Source organism: Poromitra crassiceps (genome assembly GCF_964638095.1).
Source record: "Poromitra crassiceps genome assembly, chromosome: 14".
Classification (NCBI taxonomy): Eukaryota; Metazoa; Chordata; class Actinopteri; order Beryciformes; family Melamphaidae; genus Poromitra; species Poromitra crassiceps.
In genome coordinates this window covers 16024415-16035197 of record NC_139633.1, presented here as the reverse complement: position 1 = coordinate 16035197, position 10783 = coordinate 16024415, and positions in this window count along the sequence as shown.

The window sequence follows — 10783 nt, the reverse complement described above, 5'->3', positions numbered from 1 at the left end:
AACCAGAAGCAGACACATGATTATAGTCACTATTGATATGATATATGATATATAGTCACTACTAATTGTACCACTATGTCATAGTGGTACAATTAGTGAGCTTATGACTATATGAACGAGAGGAATATTTCATATTTCAGAGTTACATTTAATATTTTTTTTAATTCAATGTCACTCACTGTGAGTTTTATCATTATACACACATGTAGTATTATTTGGGATGTCTTTTATGCTTAATTTGATATAAATGTATTATCGATCATTCAAACAAAGCATAGCATCCCACCAAATGCATTGAAAATGGATAACAGGCAGAGAATTGTGATACACAAATGCCTCTTTAATGTCAAATACTGACGTGAATATTTCACATTGAATCATATACCATGGCTTATGTTTAGGTTTCACATGGTTATCCGAGGCTTTGAGATGTCAGCTCCACCGCCTTTCTCGTCTCATTTGATCATACATCTACTCTTCTAAGAAACAACGGTAAATTGAAAACTGGTGAACCTCTTTCTATATCTCTCTCAGAGGGCAGAACAACAAACTAAGCAGAACCCTCGCACCAAACCGCCGACAGCCAATCTCCGAGAGCTGGAGGAAAAAACGACCAACTCTGCAGCTTCACATATGATGCCCCCCCACACGCCTGTTGCCGTGGTAACAGCGCGGAAAGCACCTCCAGCTTGTGTGTCTCTGGTTATGGTTGTCCGTTTCCATTCTTAGGTGGAGGGATTTATCACGATCATGCTCGCAAAGTGTCAAATCAAGGTGGCACTGATGCGGAACTAGAGAGAATGGGCTCAACTGAGATTGAATACCTGCTTCTTCCAACTGAAACCACATGATAGGGAAGAGCTAAGGGAACCAAAGAGTCGTTGGGTGTGGAAATCTGTTGCCTCCACATGATATTGGACCATCTGGATACTTGTGGGGTACAGCTATTTCACAAGTGATGCAAGCAGTCTCTCTTCATAACTGCTAGTCATTCTTTCTACAGTTCTGAGAAATAATATGTTTTGAATGGAAATCTGAGTGTGGGTTTTCTCCACAAAGCCTCACCTCTGCATGTCTCTCTTTGGAAAGGCTGGCATCTTTTCTGCTCAGTCCACGATGTGGTTATAAAAATGATCTGGCTCCTCTCGAGCCTGCAGGTACAATTCAGATTGCTTAAAGGATAAGTTCACCCACCATGACACCATGCTCAGATCCTACAGCTCCTGAGTTCATTCAGTTCTGATCATGCTTCATTGACTTCTACATAGTCTCATCATCATCATCATGAATTACCTCCACCACAACAAAGAAAGAAGTCAAACATCTATAAACACATTAGCTTGCCTGCTTAGATGTTCAGGTCATTTTCATCTTCAATATGATTCAATAGACACACTAATGGCTAGCACTCTATAGGCATCCATCACTCTACTGACACATTCAACCGGATGGGCAAACCCTGTTTTTATTTGTCACAAACACCATGGCGTGGCATGCACACACGTGCACGGCAGGCGGCCAGTACACACACACACACACACACACACACACACACACACACATGCCTAGTTGGCGCCGTGAAATGTGTCCTCCACATTTGACCCATCCTGGCTCGTCCTCCTCCATGGTTCTGGCCAGGAGCGGTGGGCAGCTGCAGTGAAGCGCCCGGGGTCCAACTTCTTCCAACCGCCGCTGGTCAGACGACAATCTTCTGCAGCTCAGTGGGGGGTTATATGGAGGAACCCCAGGGGAACACAGGGAGAACATGCAAACTCCACACAGAAAGGCCCTTTTTGACGAGATAGTAGCACTGAAGACATGGGGGGAGGGGCACCCTCAGCACCCAGAGCGTCCCAGGTGGGAATCGAACCCAGGACCTCCTAACTGTGAGGCGACAGCGCTACCACTGTGTCACCGTGTCCCCACATGACGTGTATTGTTACAATCTCCTGAATGGCATGAGAGAACAGACCTTCAGACAGTCTTTGAATGGGGAAACCCAACTGCTTCTTCTGTGACACACACACACACACACACACACACACACACACACACACACACACACACACACACACACACACACACACACACAATAGGTTGAAGCAAGAAATACTGCCTCTGCCTGAGAGAAATAATTCCTCTGCGCACGCGTGCACGAGAGAGAGAGAGTTTTAAATGATGTGAGAACACATTAGTAGTAGGAAGGAAACCATTACATGCTCTGGCTGTGCTCGGGGAGCCATTAGCTTGTGTAAACAGGTCATTCCTACACTGAGCTCTGCTCCTTCACTCAGATCATCTCTCTTTGCTCCTCCTGCTTCCCCTGACTGGGCACGATCCAGTGAGAGAGCCACATGTCAATGCAGCCAGAGATGTTATGGCTAGCTGACCTCCACGCTCTGTCAATCAGTGCAGCGTTTTCAATTCAAGTCCTAAAGCTACAGCCTACAGGCAGGCTAGTGGGTATTGTATGCTTTTATGCATGCGATCACAATAGAGACAGTCCGCATGTCTGGGAACGCCCACAAAATGTTAAACGGCTGGCGCGCGAGTGGGGTAAAACCGCCCATATATCTCATGGGCTGACTCACCAAAAGACGGTGCTGCGGCTCTAAACTACAGGTTTGGGGGAGCTAGAGCAGAACACAAGACATCTGCTCAGATGTGCGTTTACGGCGGTGGTTAAATCCCCGATCGTGTCTGCCTGGGCTGGGCTATCAGCTAAATTCTAACTTTGCTGAATGAATAGAACGGGGGGTTTTACCCCACCCTGACCACGGCCCAGCCAGGCTGAGCCAGCTAAACCAGCGTCTATGACGAGACGTGGCCTCAACCTATAAAACAGCTTCTCAGATACCATATATGACAAGCCTGATGCTGTGAAGTCAAGGAGGAGGCTCCCCCCTGCTTTTGCAGCCATTGATAGCAGCAAGTAGATCTGGTCTGGTACAGGTGTTGGAGTAGCACACCTGCTACAGGAGGCATGCGGTGCCTTTGTGTTACCAACCCCACTGACAGTGATGTGATCTGACATGGGCTGTCAGGAACCATGCTGTCATCTGTCTATCGCTCACAACAAGCCAGGAGAGCCAACAGTTGATGGAGGCTTGTTGGAGATCTAGCCGGAATGAGGGTATGGGTCCTATAGTCGCTCACTGCACTATAGCACCTCCTCTGGTCGGTCAGGGCGCCTGTTTGGGGCGGAAGGGAATTGGTGGGAATCGCGTGATCCTCCCACGTGCTACGTCCTGCCAGTGAAGCTCCCCACTGTCAGGTGAAAAGAAGCGGCTAGCAACTGCACTTGTATCTGAGGAAGTATGTGTGCTTCTACGACTCTCCCTAGACCGGCAGAGGGGGTGGGGCAGCGACCAGGGCAGCAGAGGGAATTGGAATTGGCCAAGTACAATTGGGGAGAAAATGGGGGAATCAGAAAAGAAAATACAAAAAAGACTGAAAGAGGCATGGGAGAATGATGCAGCCAGAGGGCTCGATACAGATCATTTGAGAACTGGACATTTAGAGGATGTCATTGTGTGCCATGTGGTTATGTAGAGATTTTGTAAGGGAGGCAAGAAGGCTTTCTCAGTCTTGAGGTTTCAAAGCAATCTCTTGAGGCTTGGCAGTGTCGATGGAGTAAAAAGGGTTGCCAGAACAGATTAGCCTACATTAACCCCCTTCACAAATTTGATAGCCAGCATATTTTTTAAACCTCACAATAGATTATGAGCCCCCACAAAATCATTATCTCTGCCAAGGATTGTAGCTATGTTTTCGCAGCTGTCTGTCTGTCTGTCTGTCTGTCTGTCTATCTGTTAGCAGGATATCTAAAAAAACTCATTTTTGATTTCCATCAAATCTGATGAACAGATAGGCATGGCACATTCGATTTTGGTGGTGATCCACCAAAACGGCCCGTTAAATATGATACACCCAGGGACGGCCCGTTAAATATGATACACCCAGGGAGGACCTGATAAACAAGCCGTCGCATCTCGAGTGTATTATGGAACGAACACGGACGCACATGGTCGGGGTGAGGCAAAGGTCAAGTTATGCCATAGGGTTGGAGACTGGAGCTGGTCTTCCAAGGGGGAAAAGGCCCCTGGAGGGGGTCTTCCTAGCTTCGAGACCCTAACCATAAGCCTTCCCCTGGAGACCGTAACCCTAAGCCCCCACCATATCCAAACCATAACCCTAACCAAGTGGCTACCAGTGCCTAAACCTAACCACACCAGGTGAGTAGTGCTTGCAGTGCGCACCTGGGCGTATCATATTTGCGCACACAAGAGTACCGGCCACCTTCCATCCAGCGCACAAGGTGCATGACAGGGTGGTGATATATTATGCAGCCGGAATGAGAACGTTTCTCAGCAATAGCAAGGAAACTAACAGATAAGACACTTGACTCAAAATCCTAAGATGTGTTTAGAAGGTCAAGAAATCAATTAAACTTATAATGTGAAAGTGATAGGAATGATGTCTGTTGGCGCAACAGCAAGTTTGAGAGTTTGTTCTGTGTTGGCGGAGGGCTTGTGCTCTCTGTGCGCCTTCTACTGTAGTTACCTATTTTGATGTTCTAATTCTTTGGCTAACAACAGTAAGAGAAGAGATGTGAATAGATGAGCACAGATGGATGTGTGATGCTGTTTTTATACGCTCCTTTCAGTGATTCATTGCAACCCTGTCTCAGATCCATTCTGGAGGGTGGGAAGGAATTAACAGATGCATGCCTGGTGGGAGAGGGGGATTGTCGACGCAGACACACATGTACGCCCACGTACTGTATGGATACACACCATTCACTATAGCACCACCAACAACAGCACGATTTCCGTTGGTATGGAAGCTGTTGCCAGGGAAACTGAAGACATAGTGTATGAGCTTTGAGTGTGTATGAGTGTATGAGGTTTGTTGAACAGTAAAATATAGTAGCTCATAGAATAAACTCTCAATAAAACAATATAATATAGGAAGCAGCTCAGACTGAATTATGATCTGGCATGGTCAATTCATGAATGATATGCTCTATGATCTGTAGTTCATTAGAGATGTGTGGTTGAAATTGCAGTTACAATAGCCATGTAGTACAGAGCCTTAATTAGAATGTTTTGTTGAAACTGTAATGTTTTGAGTCTCCCAATCCTATTCCTATCCTAATACTATGGTCTAATTGGAGAGCTGTCTGCATAGCAAGGCGCACTGATTGCTCTGATTGCCTCCAACACCATACTTTTCAGGGGTCTGGAATGAATCTGGGGGGAGTAAAAATAAATAAAAAAATACGCCAATGGGGTATTTTATGTTTTTATTATTAGGCCTTCCAGCACTTGATGAGGCTGTCATCAGTGATGTCATCAATGATGTCACTTGAGCAATTGTGATGTCATCAGTTATGTGATGTCACTCGAGCGAGTAGGGGTGGGGGGATCCGTCCTGGGTGTCTGGGCCCAGCTATGGAGCTCACACGGCGGGTGGAACAGAGAGAAAGCCCCTCTGCTCTGCCTTCATTGTGGGCTGGGGTCCACGTCCTTTTATGGTTTTACGCCTTCACACTCACAGAGCCATTGTGACAGCAATCATAACACTATGTCATCAGTGATGTCACTCGAGAATTGTGATGTCATCTGACATCACAGATAAATCACTGAACACTGTGGCTAATCAACATTGTCAGGACATGACTAAGAAAAAGTATGAAATATCATACTGTAAAAATGACAGAAAATACACTGGAGGGCGGCTTTAAGAGTTGAAAGGAAACTACCACTACTGGGATGGCTGTGTTGTCATGGTAACAATGTGGCTCTAAAGCAGAATTTTAACACCCCAAACCGTTCTCATTCACTTCAATCACTCTGATCGCTTCACCATTCACAGCTGATGTGGCAGGGCAATGCACAGGCACTTATAATGTGTAAAAAAAATACATCAACCTGAAGATATGATGCTGTCAGCCAACTGTCAAGCTTTCATCAAACAGTTATTGTAGAAACACTGACTGATTGGTCAACACTGAAACAGAGAGACCACGATAAGAAAACATATTATCTTTTTACAGTAAATCAAATGATTAGAATGCAGGGGCAAAGGTCAAATTCTCCCAAATTCCCTGCAGGGATTCAATTGTCTTTTTTGTGATATTTTTCATCATCGTGTGTGTGTGTGTGTGTGTGTGTGTGTGTGTGTGTGTCTGTGTCTGTGTGTCTGTGTGTGTCAGTGTGTGTGTGTGTGTGTGTGTGTGTGTGTGTGTGTGTGTGTGTGTGTGTGTGTGTGTGTGTGTCTGTGTGTCTGTGTGTCAGTGTGTCAGTGTCTGTGTCTGCGTGTGCGTGTGTGTGTGTGTGTGTGTGTGTGTGTGTGTGTCTGTGTGTGTCAGTGTCTGTGTGTGTGTGTGTGTGTGTGTGTGTGTGTGTGTGTCTGTGTGTCTGTGTGTCTGTGTGTGTGTGTGTGTGTGTGTGTGTGTGTGTGTGTGTGTGTGTGTGTGTGTGTGTCTGTGTGTGTGTGTGTGTGTGTGTGTGTGTGTGTGTGTGGAGGCAGTATGTGGGCCTCTCAGTAATTCCCATGGGTACAGCAGAAAGCCAGTAATCCATCACACTACGCCCTCAAGCTCACAGATTTTGTCTTACAAAAACCCACATATCTGAGTTCACAGCATGAACACGGATTCCATCCCAAACCTCCTTCTTGTTGAAATTATAATTTACAAACTGTGAGACAAAATTATTAGATCGACTTCAGGAGAAATAGTGTATAGGAGGAGAAAGAGATCAATTTGCAACGCTTACTGTGACGGATTTTTACATTATTAAATCTGATTTTCTTTCCTTTCCTCCCATCGTTGCTGTCACCCACTCAAGCTTTAATTAAACAATGACAATCAGACTCTGAATCCACATAGCAGCTCTCTAGACTAGCTGTGGAATGCATGTCAATTTCAGAGCGGTTTAGTGAATTCCTACTAAATGTGTTTCCTCAGCAACAGCAAGATAACATGACAGGGAAATCATTTGAGCTATCTTTGCCAGCACTAGAAAGGGATGACAAAAAACGAGAAACAAAAATCATTATAGAATAATAAAGAGAATAGCCATTGCAGTTTAGAAATGAAACTTGCATATTGGACCTTAATTATGAGACCCATGCCTCAAAAGAGGCTTTTTGCAGCCCAGGGCTAAATAAAACTAGACTAACTATGCTCTTACTGTAGCATCCTCCTCTTGAAGGCTTCACACCGATGTATTCTCTAGAGACTTATGCATCTTACATCCAAAATGTCAGAAGCAGGCTTAACACCATACATGTTGTAGTACTAACAGACAACTGATGTGCAAGCATTGGTAACAGTTAGCACACTGTCTTCAAAGTGGGTGGAGCCTAAATTGGGTGTGGCATAATAATTGCTTAATTGGCTGTAATATTTTGTTAAAAGCTCTGATTTAGCCACATAATTTGTTATATTCCTTTCAGCTACTATTTTGACGATACACTCTATTTCTCTAGCCCAGGGATACAAATTGCCATAATACAATATAGATTGTCTTCCCAACATGAAATGTCAGATGTCTCTAAACATCGATCACATCGATAGATTACATTCTGAATTATGCACTAATGCTCATTGACATTCCACTGATTCATCCTGCTCTAAGGCCTCAGGTTAGAAACTCAGGGCATCATGTTAGTTGTCTACACATTTGTGGAAAAGATCCTCTGCCGGTCTAGCCATCGATTTTTCCTGCAAGGTTTATTCGTTTATGAAATCCTATATTTCCTCTGGCAGGGAGATTGACTGCCTGTGAAGCCAATGAAGAAGGAAGCTCCCTGAGCTACATAAAGCTGTGAAGCGTGAGATTTTCTTTCTTTTTTTACCCTCTTATTGTCTTATGATTTGTCAATGAAAAGACTGACCCTGTCCCATCCAAAAAGACTGACCCTGTCCCATCCAAAAAAGACTGACCCTGTCCCATCCAAAAAGACTGACCCTGTCCCATCCAAAAAAGACTGACCCTGTCCCATCCAAAAAGACTGACCCTGTCCCATCCAAAAAAGACTGACCCTGTCCCATCCAAAAAGGCAAATCAAACCAAGGCGAGATACATTTGTCAACCCTATCAATTCGACATGATCTTCCATAGTCTCCACCCCACACTCTCGTTCACACAATAATTAACCCTTATTCCTTCTCATGCCGATGCACTGCCTGTACCAAACTATTGCCTGCTGACGGCACGGTGGCTCAGTGGTTAGCGCTATTGCCTCACAGCAAGAATGTCCCGGGTTCGAACTCCGGTCCGTCCCAGGTACTTTCTGTGTGGAGTTTGCATGTTCTCCCCGTGTTTGTGTGGGTTTTCTCCAGGAAGAGGCGGATGGCAGTTGGGAAGAAGCTGTCCTTGTGATGAGAGGTTCTGGTTCTGCCAGACCTCAGTCTCATTCACAATGACCCCAGTGGAAATATGTAGGCTTTTAGTTTTCAACTTTTAGCTACTATTTATTGGGCTATCCTTAGGTCATTTTAGCTTTGATTTATATCACATGTACAATTTTAAATGGTACTGCTATTGTAATCTGCAATGTATTTGTTTTTCTGATCCGAAATAAACTAATTATAAAATTTCTCAAGCTGTTCAAACAAGAATTAGACCTGTCACATTATGAGACAGATGCAGATGTACTATGGCATGCTGGCAAAATCTGTCATGGCTACTACAATTTAGAGAAGATGTTAAGGGATAGTGTTTTATGAAAATAGGGCTTTTAGCTGGAGAGTGGTGATATATTTACTGAGCCTTATTATGCATATAATCATGTAGATCACAGCCTTGGGGGTGAGTGATCATGTGTGTCATAATTAAGAGCTTAAATTGCTCTATGATGATGTAAGTTAACAGTTGCATAATCATGCGATTGGATTGCCTCTGCATGCATTTTAAGCAGACAGCCACATCTGCCATTTTAAGTATATACCACTGTACCCGCTGTTGCATTCCCATCATGCAGTGCAACTTCGTGCCCATCGCCGAGCTGGAGAACAGAGACAAGGATGGCATCATCGATGTGATTGGAGTGTGTAAGAGTGCAGAGGAGGTTTCCCATATCACCACTAAGACCAGCAGAGAAGTCTCCAGGAGAGCCTTCCACTTAAGGGACACCACTGGCAAAGTGGTGACAGCCACACAGTGAGGAGAGGAGGCGGAGAACTTTGATGCTTCTAAGCTGTCTGTGGTCGCCATCAAAGGTGCTCGCCTGTCTGATTTTTGGGGCAGATCTCTTTCTGCTTTGTTCAGCTCAACATTCATATAATATATGTATGAAAATATAAGTTCCATGGTCATCCATTCTCTAACAGTAAGTGTAATGTGTGAGTCTTTCGGTGTAATGGTTTTTGAACTTATGTTGGTTTATAGCTCTTGTTCTTTTTGATCCTTGACTGTTCTGAATTGATGATGTTATGTGTTACTGTATGTCCTGTTTTTATAAGACCAGGGTCAGGGACCATGAGGGAAATATGTGTTTACACTTTTACATGTCGATTTTGTTATTCTTTATCCAAAATAAAATCAATCAATCAATCAATCAATCAATCAATCAATCAATCAATCAATCAATCAATCAATCAACCAAACTTTCAACTGAGGGCCTGGTACGACCAGGAGGGCTATACTCTCTAAATAGCCAATCCCTGACAATTGGGGTCAGCAGGCAGCAGAGCAAGGGTCAACTCGAAAACACTGAGCGACGTAGGATGATGTCATAACCACTGATGATGTCATATCATGCACCACAATTGTCAAGTGATGTCATACCCCCTGACGAGGCATGAGTTGACATGCCACGTCATGAGCTTGCTCACCACCCCCCCCCCCCCCCCCCCAAAAAAAGTACGGTCATACCCCCTGACGAGGCATGAGTTGACATGCCACGTCATGAGTTTGCTCACCACCCCCCCCCCCCCCCACCCCCCAAAAAAAAAGTACGCCCATGGCGCATCGTCTCCAGAGTCTCCACCCTAGAAATTGAGCGTGTGCTGAGATTTCCAGCATAAATGATAAGGAAGAAAAGATGTGAAGCGAGATTGTGTTTTGCTTGCAGCAAGCACAATGATGACCTACTGTATAGATGTATGAGTTACTGCAGCACTTATATGTATATCTTATATCTTATAGGCATAAACCCAGACTGCTTGTAGGGCTGAGGCGTATTTGAAATAAAAAAATATAGGACATTGCAATGCACCTTGCCTTGCAAAAACATTGAGGCGCACAAACAAGCAGACCAACCTGTCAAAAAGGTGATGGTTCAAAGATGCAAAAAGATAAGCTACTATACACTATGTCTGCAGTTAGATGCTGCTTAACGCCCGTGCCTTATCTTGAGCTCCCCCATTTCCCATCCATGCCAAAAGATAACCTATAGTCAGTCTGCGGTTAGATCTGCTCAATGCCTGTGGCAAAGCTTGAGCTCTGCCATTTCTCACATCATCACACTACAGTAAGGCTAGCTGATGCCTTTGAAGCATTGTGCAAAGAAATTGTATGAGGGAAAAGATGGATGATGGATCGCCAATGTGAGACATTCAGAATCCTCTTTTTTGGCCAGTACATGCTAGTTGGGTGAGTTCCTAACCATTCTGACTATTCCATGTTTTTAGCAATATTCCTGATGATCCTCCAGCTGTTCACTTCTGTCACCTGTGTGGCCTGCTCAACACACAAAGAGGCAACATCATTTTCCAATCCTTCGACAGATTCAAGTCATCTCTTCTTTACCCATGCAGCTCTTTATCATG